The 12286-nt window shown below is 39.6% G+C and overlaps 2 long non-coding RNA genes across 8 annotated transcripts; one reads left to right on the plus strand and one right to left on the minus strand.

Annotated features, from left to right (window-relative positions):
• Positions 1-640: 640 nt before the first annotated feature.
• Positions 641-1017, plus strand: LOC119359342. The gene is made up of 3 exons (XR_005172479.1): positions 641-705; positions 802-871; positions 974-1017. It is a non-coding gene; the product is annotated as an uncharacterized LOC119359342 (long non-coding RNA).
• A 5063-nt stretch (positions 1018-6080) lies between these two features.
• Positions 6081-11693, minus strand: LOC119354442. Of its 7 annotated transcripts, none has more exons than XR_005170938.1 (4): positions 11014-11688; positions 9838-10023; positions 9420-9528; positions 6081-8559 (listed from the first exon to the last, which is right to left on the minus strand). It is a non-coding gene; the product is annotated as an uncharacterized LOC119354442 (long non-coding RNA). The 7 variants fall into 7 exon arrangements; XR_005170937.1 differs by having other exon boundaries at positions 9810-10023; positions 11014-11687; XR_005170935.1 differs by having other exon boundaries at positions 6081-6466; positions 7539-9528; positions 9810-10023; positions 11014-11685.
• Positions 11694-12286: the final 593 nt, after the last annotated feature.

Below are 12286 nucleotides of genomic sequence, written 5' to 3' on the forward strand. Positions count from 1 at the left end.
AGCAGGTGTGCACGGTGAGCAGCTACTGAACTTGTGCCGGTGCTTCTTTTGGACTGTCCGGGAAGCAACATGATTATAGAAGGCAAAATCTCTAACCTATATAATTCGTGTTTGTTCTGACACTTAAGCAATTTTTATGTTCTGACACTTTAGCCGTGGTGATTCTACACCCCATGACCCGCCTCCTACCAGGCAGCAGCCAGGGCCTCATGTACAAAAGGGCTCCGTCTCTTCTCAACCCAGAGCTAGCTAGGGAAGACGAAGCACAGCAATACCTGGCAGTGAGTTATAATCCATCCACAAGCAGCAGCAGAAGGTCTGTTCTCGGCTCTTCGGCCCCCATTCTATTTCCACCTCCTTGTTCTTACCTGCCTTTCCTTATTCATAGCTTGCTTGGTCTCTGACTCAGCTATTTCGTATAATGTCTGCAGTGTGTGTAGGCTGATCAGACTATACATGCACACACACACCCTTATATGTCGGAGGATCCACGGCACGCGATGGAGGGGAGGGCGAGGCCGCGCGCCAGCCCGTCCAGGATGCGCACCAAGGCTATCAGGGTGGAGCCGGAGCCACCACCGACCAAGAGGCTTGAGCCAGGGACGAGGGCGGCGGTGATGTAGTACCTCTGCCGCAACCACCACTTGGAGCACCCGCACTTCATGGAGGTGACCCTCGCCTCCCCGCAAGGCCTCTACCTGCGAGGTTAGTAAGCTGCAACTGCAGCCTGATTTTTATTCCTGCTAGTGGTTTGTTATAGGATGATGCCTTACCATGAATTATTGTAATTTGTTTCTTTAGATGTGATTGGTCGGCTGGACGCCGTGAGAGGGAAGGGAATGGCAGCCAAGTATTCCTGGTCCTGCAAGAGGTACCTACATACATATCCATCAATCGAACTGCGGTCGATCTCGAGATCCGTCTATTATCGAACAAACATTGTGTTTATTCACAAGGCAACGATGCAATGCAGGAGCTACAAGACTGGATTCGTGTGGCACGATCTTTATGCGGATGATCTACTGCTGCCCACACAAGGAACAGACTACGTTCTCAAGGGCTCCGAGCTCCCTTTCGACCAGTCAAAGCCAATGCCAATGCCAGGTATTAATTCCATGAATCATGAGCAACTGTAATTTGTTCCTTTTTGAACTGCTACTTAATCATATCCTACTGTTTCAGATCATCAGCAGAAAGGATGTCAACATAGTATACTCCCATGGTTGCCGCAGATTAGGAAGTTCGTGAAAAATAAATATAGAAGTTCAAAGAAGAGGGTCGGAAAAAGATTTGGGAAAAGACACACACCAAAAAAACATGGGAAAGGTCAGTTCAAAAAAACATGCCATAAGTAGTTAATAGTTTATTTGGAGTGGTTAGCCATTCAGTAAGTAGAAAAAGGACATATCAGTTCAATTATACTTGCCATAAGTAGTTAAGATTTTATTTGCTGTGCTTAAAAAAATCATGCTAATTTTTTGTAGTTCTTAGGTTAGAAAAAGGTATCATTTCACTTTGCTAAAGTCCATCCAGAATCTTGGAATCCTATGTGGTCTCTCGCATGGTATGCACAAAATGATATGTACCTCGATGAGTGTAATGTGTTTTCTTACTTCCAGGCCTGGGGATGTTTTTTCATTTGACATACTTCAAGTATTTTGTGGGTAAGTAAACCAATCATGTTTTTGTAGTTCGGAAGGAAATCATAATAAGTTCTAAGGAAACAAATATAGAAGTTCATATTTCGAAACAAATGAAGTATTTGGAAAGTAAAATGAATTATTTCAAAGTACATAAATTTTTATGTTTAGTTGCGAAATTGTAATTTTACTGTACATGAACTTGTGCATGATAATTGGTGGCTATTGTGTGTGTGCAGGGTACGTCCAACGACAACGAGCAGGCGGCAAGTTTATTGATGAGCAGCGGGACGGTGGCATGGAGCAGTTCAGTAGGTGTGCGTAGTTCATGTTCACCCGTATTTGTAAATGCCGGTAGCAGTAGTAGTATTTACAAATTTGTAACCTAAGAACTAAGCTTGCATCTCGTTACTTCAATGGAAGCACTAACCTCGTGATTTTATTGGACCAACCACTAACTTGAGAATTAGACATGGTGCTCATTGCATTCTCTCGATCTTGGTTGTTCTTGCAGTGCTTATAAGCTTGACATCTTTGATGAATCCAGCCCGAACTGAAGCCTGTCGGTGAGCCGGGCGCTATGCCAACCACTGTCCTCTGTCTACCTCCTTCCCCGGTGAGCCCATGCTATTTTGCTCTTGATGCTTGAACTTCCTGCAATTCTTCTCTCTGTTTGAAAATTCCCAAAGCATTAGTACTTCGTATCAGGATACGCCATGTTATTTCTGCAAATTTCCATTATGCTTGTATCTCCAAAATGTGTGCATTTACTACTTTTGATTTGTTGTAGTGCAGAGAAGTTACCCTGTTGCAGGCTGACCTGGAGGCGGCTCCTCCGTGTCGACACAATTGCAGGACCAACGTGCTACTGACCATGCAAGCTTCCTCAAGGAGCTCGTGCCCAATGATACTAAAAGGAGAAACTGCTCCAGCTTTGTACTACTTATTCAATCATGCTATTACGGAGTGAAAAATGGAGTGAAAGTGTATTGCAATTGATCTTTCTTAGACCCTGTCAATCCTCTATCTATCCTTTCTTTGCTTGTTTTTTGGTCTGTAATTCAAAAACTTTGACCTTCGTAATTCGGTTTTTGGTTAATTTGTTATGCCCAGTACAAACCATTAAATCTGAAGAGGCTTCTAATTGCAAGAAAATGTGCAGTTGGTGTGGTGTATATGTCATTCATATATGAAAATTTGCATTCGGTGTTGTGCATATGTTATTCATGTGCATGTATTATATGTGTGAAAAAATTTCTATATATGATGAGATGATTGCTACTTCAAATAAGGTAAAGTACATGACAGCTTGATGTGCATGCAAGAATAAAAAATGGTTTGAATCAAAAATATTGATCAGTACAAATTAAAAACAATGATCAGTTCGAAAAGTAAAAGATGGTTAGGTTTTGGTATTCTGTGATGTTGACATCCAAGAAAACATCCAAGTTCTGCAATTGATCCACCCAGATGGGACAAGGAGGTCAGTCCAGCAGGCGCATCTCAAGTGTCATGTCAGTGTGGCGCCCACCCGTCCCCATGCCTCTCCACCGCATGTTGTGTCGTGCCAGCTTGCCATCAACCACCGTTGTGGCTCAGCCCTGTAGTGCTTCCATGATCACCACACGTAGCTTCCCTTTATCGTTGTCCTCACCCTACTCTCATGCATATTGGCATTGTAAAAACACAACAAGTTCACAATTAAAAAAGTTGTAAGTTCAACATGACATCCCAGATAAGTTTAAGAAAAAAACTCAAACAAAATGAAACCCAATGAAAAATCAAATGGTAAAAGTTCAAGTCGCAAAACAAGAGAAGTCCAAAACATCTTGCAAGAAAATTGAGTTAAAAAAACACACGAAATTATTTCATTTTGAAAAATATCATTTAGTTCAACGATATAAACCACAAAAGTTCGGGGACTATGATACCCAAAAGACAGAGTGAAGTCTAGTATGTGAAAACATGCTCAGTACAAACCCATACGAACATCAGTGCAAATATTCTTTTCTCGGAACCATTAAAAATTACTCTAAAAAATTCCTCAGTACAAACACACACATAGATCAGTACGAGTACTCTTTTTTTGGACAGAAAAACAGCACGATGAGTCTCACCGTATTTAAACTTACTCTTAAAAGATGGGTGCAAGTACAAAATCATAAAGACATCCGTTCAAAGTACTATTTTTTCAGAACCATAGAAAACTACTCTGTGAAAAATACCTCAGTACAAACATAAACTTAGATCAGTACGAGTACTCTTAAACGGTTTGTCGGAAATAACACGATGGGGTTTACCTTATTCAAAATTACTCTTAAAAGGTTGTAAGTAGGGAAAATGTTCAACATGCCTAAGCTTCACATTTTCGATAGCTATCCAACGGTATATTATTTGCCCAATTTCGATAAACTTTAAAAAATCGCGTTCGAAATCAGATTTGATCGTATTCGAATTCGTTTTTAAATCGTAAGGAATTGGAAAAACATTTCTATACGAAAAAGTTGCGCATTTTCCATAGATTTCCAACGCAATATCATTTGCGTCAATCCGATAAACCGTTTGTGAAAATACGCGAAAATACGTTTCGCCCAGAATTTCACCATTTTTCAAATTACTTTTAAATTGTATAAATTTTGAAAAAACTATAGATATATGGAAGATGCGGATTTTTACCAGCTTTCCAACGCCATCTTATTTGCTCAATTCTAACAAACCGTTTGAAAATTGAGTCTAAAATACGATTCATGTTTTCGGTTTTGAAAAAAACGTTTTTTTCAAAACTGCTCTTAAGCCGTGATGATTTTCAAACGCCTGATTTTCATCTCGTTAAGCTGTGATGATTTGAAAAACGCCTGAAAATCATCAGTACAGCCGCCTGATTTTCATCTCGTCGAACTGATCGTGTTTTCGTCAGAATGGGGCATGTAATATATCGTTGGAAAGCACTTGACATCTACATTACAGTTTAAGAGCAGTTTCGAAGAAATCATTTTTTTCAAAACCGAAAACGCGAATGTTATGTTGGACTCGATTTTCAAACGGTTTGTCGGAATTGAGCAAATAAGATGGCGTTGGAAAGCTGGTGAAAATCCGCATCTTCCATATATCTATTGTTTTTTCTAATTCTATAGGATTTAAAAGTAATTTGAAAAACGGTGAAATTCTGGGCGAAATGTATTTTCGTGATTTTTTGCAAACGGTTTGTCGGATTGATGCAAATAATATGGCGTTAGAAAGCTATGGAAAATGCGCAACTTTTTCGTATTGATATGTTTTTCTAATTCCTTACGGTTTAAAAACGAAATCGAATACAATCAAATTTGATTTCGAACACGATTTTTTTAAATTTTGTCGAAATGAGGCAAATAATATACTGTTAGAAAGATATCAAAAATACAAAACTTAGTCATGTTAAACGTTTTCTCAAATTCGCAACCGTTGAAGTGTAATTTGGATTACGGTGAGACCCATCATGCTGTTTTTCCGTCAGAAAAAACAGAGTACTTGTACTGATTTACGTGTGCGTTTGTACTGATGTATTCTTCGGAGAGTAATTTTGAAAGGTTTCGAAAAAAGAGTACTTGAACTGATGTTCATATGGTTTTGTACTAAGCGTGTTTCCACATACTAGACTTTACTCTGTATTTTCAGTATAATTTTTCTCGTAACTTCACAATGGTATCATCATGCCTGAACTTGCATATTTTATACCGTTGAACTGAATAATATTTTTAATAAAACAAAAATGTTTTGTTTTTTCTTTTGAACTAAACATTGTTTTGCGACGATATTCTGGACTTCCCTCATTTTACCACTTGAACTTTTACCATTTTGAATTTCCATAGTTTTTTTTGTTTGAGCTTTTTTTCCAAACTTATCTGGAATGTCGTGTTCAACTTTTTTCTGTACTTATATGCTAGTAATAATAGAACATTTTCCATACAATTTTTGTCGATTCGTGAACACGAACCAAAATAGGTAGGAGAGAGCAGTATCGAACTGATCATTGTTTTCGACTGAACTATAGTGTTCTTCTTTTCCAAGAACTGATCATGTAATACATATTGAACGGCCACACATGTATGATATAATACATGTGTGGCCGTTCAATATGAGCAAACATCCCATGTTTCTCAACTTCAAACTTTATTTTTTGTTTTCTCTGAACTTGTTGTATTTTTGAGTATGAACCGATGGAAATATAATCTTTGCTAAATTGCTTCAAATATTTTGTGTAGCACACGCACAACCATGATAAGAATATGTACAAGTACATATGAAAAATTATGTGCTTTTCATTTAAAATTAAATCAAGGTTTCAAATAAATCTAGATATAATGGATCATTAAATGTTTTGTACTATGTTAGACGAACAAAAAGAATCAAAACTGGATACATAGTTTGCAGATCACATCACATACGGCAAATAATTATTCCTATAAAAAAAATAGCAAACATTTATTTAAAAGAAGGATCCAGCAGGAAAGGTACATCAATACACATCTCTCCGATCAACAACCACTAGGGAAAATCTGAAATCTTTGAACTTATGTATGGAGATGAATAGAACTATTCAACACATATTTGGTGACACAGTAGGTACGACTCCAAACCCCAAGTTAATTACTTCCCTCCAGAACATTGACAAATCCTAGAGCAACCTGAACAAAATGAAGAAACAATTTTCTTCCTCTGACGGCCTGTGTGGACCAAAAGTGCCGGTGATCTTTTTCTTCCTCCGAACTTATGGTCTTTTTGAGTTATAACTGATGTAGACATTTTCCGTTGAAGTATTGCGGACTTTTGGGTAGTAGACGCACAACCTGAGAAGGCAATGTACAAGTCCATGTAATAAGAACAACCAAGTTAATGTATAGTAACATCATATGTTCAAAAATAAAAATAAATAGAGTTCTGTACTGTTTTTGCTATAACAACTAAGTTAATGTATGCCATGGGGCTGGACTAGGACAGCGCTGCAAATCCTGGAGTGGTGGAGAGGGAGCTCATGTCACTACCAAGTCTATTAGGGTACTAGAAATTCATGGAACATAAGTTAGACCAAACTAATTGATTACAAGCACTCCTATGAACTGAACTTAAATTAGAAATTGAGCTGAACTTAAACAGTGGAAACTTAGAGTAAACCAATCAGTAATTTTTTCTTTGTTGTTATTATACTTATTTATTGTTCATCTCCGAACTTTCTCAGATTCAATATATGGCCTGCTAGAACCTTTTTATTTTGAAACTCTTTCCTGAACATCTCAGGTTCTTTTAACATACAACACATATTTTTGTTGTCCTTTATATAGACAAAAATGCATATATTTCTAACAAAATGAAGATACTGGCACTTCTTTGATGGTTGTAGTTCTAGACTTTTGCACTAACTGGTTTTCAGTTCAATATACAAAAGAACAACATACTCCTAGGATATATGTAATACCTTCTCTAATCTAATGTAACAAAGTAATTGTGACACAAAGGCAAATAGGAAATAGCATGACACTTGAGCTAGTAAAATTCAGGGCATAGTGAAGGTTCTTCTGGGAGGTCAACAACGTGGAGCCACAACTGCACAAGAAAATGGAATATCTGGTGCCTCATAAGTATCTGTACGGGTTTGTCTCTATGCGAACAAAATGGATGGTACTACTGATTCAGTGACTATCATAAGTCTTTGCATTTTAAGTGGTTTCAATTCAATCAAAAATGGAACAGCATACTGCATATTATGCCTGTACATGTAAACATTAGAAACTGGTTTTATAGGAAACATTTTCATTAAATGACCACTACTTTGAGCGGCTACTTGGAAGCGAAGTCATCTTATCAGTGGCTAATGGGTTAGCAGAGCTTTTGAAGAAAATGGAAGCAAAGGCTAGCTAGCACCTTCGCGAACCCCATGGCAAGATCATTGGCGCTGAACCTGGAAATGGGGTCAAAAAGGCTCATGCCGCGCTCGGCGGCCGTCTAGCGCCCTGCCGGCGGCATTGCCTTGTGGTTGGCCCACCGCCCGGCTCGCCAACAAGCTTCGGTTCGGGCTAGATTCATCAAAGATGTCAAGCTTATAAGCACTGCAAGACAATCAAGACTGAGAGAATACAATGAGCACCTTGTCAAATTCTCAGGTCAGTGGTTGGTCCAAAAAAATTATGTGGTCAGTGCCTCCATAGAAGTAACAACATGCAAGCTTAGTTCTTAGGTACAAATTTGTAAACACTAGTAGTGCTACCAGCATTTATAGATGCTAGTGAACTTGAACTTGTGGTCTCTCGAGATCTGAACTGATTGTGTTACAAGCACACACACAAAATCTAAGAAGCTGATACAAGTACATGTTAAAAAGATAATCAAGTTCATGCATATTAATTGGGAGAAGTTCAGAAAGAAACTTTTAAAAATTTTGTATTAAAAAGATGCATACTGCATAACATCTGTACTCACTATGACGATGTGTTTGTACTTCCCAAGGTGCCACATGCCCACATGTGTACTCACTATGACGATGTCTTTGTACTGCCCATGGTGCCGCATCTATACCCACTATAATGATGTGTTTGTACTGCCCAAATACATACGCGGGAGCACAAAATAAACATTTAAAAAAATTGGTACTCACAGGAATAGTGACAGATACACATGAAAAGCAACCATCTAAACATGTTCTTTTCGCATCTTCCCAAAGTACTCAATCAGCAGAACAACACATGTAAGGATTTTAATAGCAGAAGCAGAGAAATAGAGAGATTATTGTGAGAGAGTGTCGTAGCAGACAACCTGGAGAAGCGTTGTACAAGTCCTCTTTTTTTCTCGGCTTGCTATATGCATCGGAAAAGTTCATACACTATTGTCTAGCAAGTACACAAGTCATATTCAACAACAACTGTACTCCATATTGAATCATCTTACCCTGTTCAGAAAAATAGTGATTCCTAAATATCCATCAGGGATTAATTTTTATGTATGTACACTGCCAATCCAGACTAGATACTTCCAAATCCTAAAAAACTTTATTACAATAGTCAGGAGCGAACTCATACATGTATATCTACTAATAAACACCAACAAGCAATTACAACAGCAGAGATATAATCTAAAACTCATGGCATATATCTTTGTATTCATCAAGTTGAAATCAACAAAGTTTAGAATTTCCAAACACTAAAGGGCAAAAAATGGCGAAAATAGTCTCAAGATTTACGGTCTATGTCCACCGAGAGTTTTGTTGTTAATAATACTAATAGAAGCTTTTCCAACAAAGCATTCTCTAATGCAAATCTTCCTAGCAACCTCACCCAATGACATTTATGCATTAGCTCTGGTTTGATTTGAAACTAAATTAAATGAAATTTGAGAAAAGCTGTTAGGAGGAAAGGAAACCATTTTCCAAACAAGAAAAATAAACAAGTACAAGCATGTGTATAGCAAGAGGAGTTGTTAGCATGTTTATGTGCATGCGTATGTTTGTTCAGTACACCATGTGATGCAAGTACCAACTCTTTTTCTCTCTGAAACAAGCAAGATTCACACAAATATCCTGCATTTCTAGCATTCTGAGAACTAAAATAAGAATTGCACTGAAACTAAAGCTCGACCACGACTGTGCGTGCCGAGGGGCAGCAAACGATGGTGGTGGCGGCACGCGTGGGCTGCTTTCGACATGTCCACATTACCACAAAGAAGTAAAAGACACTCAAATTTTAGGATTTTTTTAAAACATTCTGCACACAACATTTGAACAAAACAAGAACACCAAAGCTTTTTTCTTACAATGCTTGTGGTCACCGTGAGCATGCAACAAGCAGGATCAGGCTCTCGGTGGCGCAAGCATCGGATCCCCGTTAGAGAAAGATTACTTGCTGAAAGCCACCATATTTTCCTACAGTAAGACAAAGGAAAGATAATACATAAAGCTCATTAATGAAAGAATCAGCAGTCACATTTTAAACGAAAACTTGTTACCAAAACTGAAAGCCACAATTTTTTTCAAACTTCTGGGTGAGAGCATGGTGCTTCAAGATATGGTTGCAATTTTTTAATTTGATGCGTGTTGCATTATAGAACTGCTATGGTTTTGCAAGTTGAACTTTTGGTAGTTTTTAAATTTTTGCATAGTGTACTGTCAAAATCTTTACCACACAAAGAACACATCTGCATTACCACATGGGACGGCGAGACCGACGCACACCTGGTGGAGGTCGCTGGAACTGGATAGGGGTTGGGGGAGGAGACATGGTGGAGAGGCGACGACGGTTGATGAAACCGAGGCAGCGGATCCTACCAGGAGGCGACCTGGCGAGACACGCTCCGGGGAGCCTGTCGGGCCGGGATCCCGTAGTGGAGACAAGGAGCCATGGTCGGGCAGGGCGGCATGCTGGGGTAGATAGGGCAATGATCAAATATCTGAAGATTATCCTTCATTTTCAAAGCAATGGAAGTTTTTGTTTCTCAAAACTAAATGCAATATAAACTAACAGAAAACTAAGCATTGAAGATCTCCAGAACTTTGCAAAATACCATATGTAACATCCCTCATGTCAATTTTTATAAAGGACTTACACGAAACATGGAGAGTTCTTACTATAGTTGAGTTACCAGGGGACTACATAAGTTAAATATATGGGGGAAGTCAGCAATATAATGATAGGTTAAAGGTTCAAGGACTGGTGATTTTACAGGGCCTCTCAAGTCTGAACTGATATGAACTCCTTTTTGCCGAGCTACTGATTTTTTATATATAGCCAGCTATTTTTTTAAACACACACATTGAACCATTTCTGGGGTTCTTGATGAGCTGATGATAGAAAAACATGTTGAACTGAACTTTAGGTTTCAAGAACAACCGAATGTTTTTGGGTTCTTCTATGTACCTTCTTGTTATCTTTATTCTGAACTCCAAGTCACAATTACAATCACAATATACACATGTACTACAAAACAATGTGCATTTGTACTGTCATAATACCGAATTAACCAAAAACAAATAATTTATGAAGGAAACAATTTTTGAATGTGGTTTGAGCTTTGTTTCTTCAGATTTTTGAACTTGTGCAGTATGTATACCTGAACTTGTGTGAATGACAAAATAACACATAGTTTTTTATGCTTTTTAAGATGAATTTAAAAAACATAAAATGGTGAACCTCCAGGGGTGTCGGTTTGGTGTTTGAAATGTAAGATGATCTCCAAAACACACACAAAGGTGAACTGAAAATTTTGGTTTTTTATGTATAAAAATACAAAAACATCTATGGATTTCACTCTTCAAAATGGGTTCAAGCACCGCTTCTAAGCAATACATCCGAGCTAGCGTCCATTCATCCAACCCTCTCTGTTTCATCACTTAACACGAGCCAACACGTACCTCGGCATCGACATCTTGTACAGGTGAACGGACAGGGATGGTTGCTGTGAACAGACAGGGGTGGTGGTTGTGTACTGGCCGTGGTGAGGTTGCGTGGATGGAGAGGCGGTGGCCGTGGCGAACTGACGATGTGATGAAATGACAAACTAATATGCTCATAAATAGATTCGTCGATTACCAGAGAGAGAGGAGGCGAACTCGAGGACGGCCAGAGCTGGTCCAGGGAGGTGGGAGGTCCAAGGTGGGAGGGGAAGCAGTCCGGAGGTGGTGAATCAGGGCGGCGGTGGAGGGGAAATCGGTGCCGTGGCCATGGAAGCAGAGGCGACGCCGACACACTGGTGGAAGGGGGATCGGGGCGGCGGCGGGGCGCTGTTAGGATGGGGCTAGGGGCCGGCGACGGGGCGCTGCTTGGAAGGGGCTCGGGGCGGGCGACAGCGCGATGGTGGGAAGGGGCTCGTCGCGGCGGCGGTGCGGCGGTGGAAGGGGGCTCGAGGTGGGCGGCGGCGCGGTTGTGGGAGGGGGCTCGTCGCGACAGCGATGCCTGGTGGGGAGGGAGCTCGTCGTGGCGGCCGCGAGCTGGTGAGAGGGGGCTCGGGTGTCGGCGGGAAGCAGGGCTGGATCGGGGGCGCCGGTCGTCATGGGTTGAAGACGATAGGTGTGGGGTGGAGCTTTTTCCCCCTTTTTGTTTTCGGGTCGGGAAGAATTGGGCGGGTGGGCTTCTTATGTTAGATTCGCCGTTCCTATATAGGGCGCGAGGGTAACAGAATATTATTTTTTTACTAGTAATAGAATAGCTCTGTCCTATATATATACACACATATACATATAGTGTTACTATTCATCACCCAAGGTGCAGAATAAGTTATTCTTCACCCGAGGTAATCTTACAATCATTTCATAATTAAATTACATTTGGAATTCAAATAGTTACATTCCTATTGATTCACTACATAAAATTTGACATAAGAAAATAAAAATATAGGTCACAAGACAAGAAAATTTGCAGCTTATGTGTATTTTAGACTATGTTTTTACGTTTATAATTTTACATAACATAAAATATTTTTAGGGCGATTATATATTTTCTTACGGTCTCTTTTTGCGTCGGAAAGAAGACAAAACTTACAGGACGTAAAATTACGGTGCATTGATGCTAAAATAGAGGGGGGGTGAAGAATAACTATTCCTCACCCAGGGTGACGAATAGCGTGAATTACTATTCATCACCCAGGGTGCAGAATAAGTTATTCTTCACCCGAGATAATCTTACAAT

This window comes from Triticum dicoccoides, chromosome 2A (genome assembly GCF_002162155.2).
Source record: "Triticum dicoccoides isolate Atlit2015 ecotype Zavitan chromosome 2A, WEW_v2.0, whole genome shotgun sequence".
Classification (NCBI taxonomy): domain Eukaryota; kingdom Viridiplantae; phylum Streptophyta; class Magnoliopsida; order Poales; family Poaceae; genus Triticum; species Triticum dicoccoides.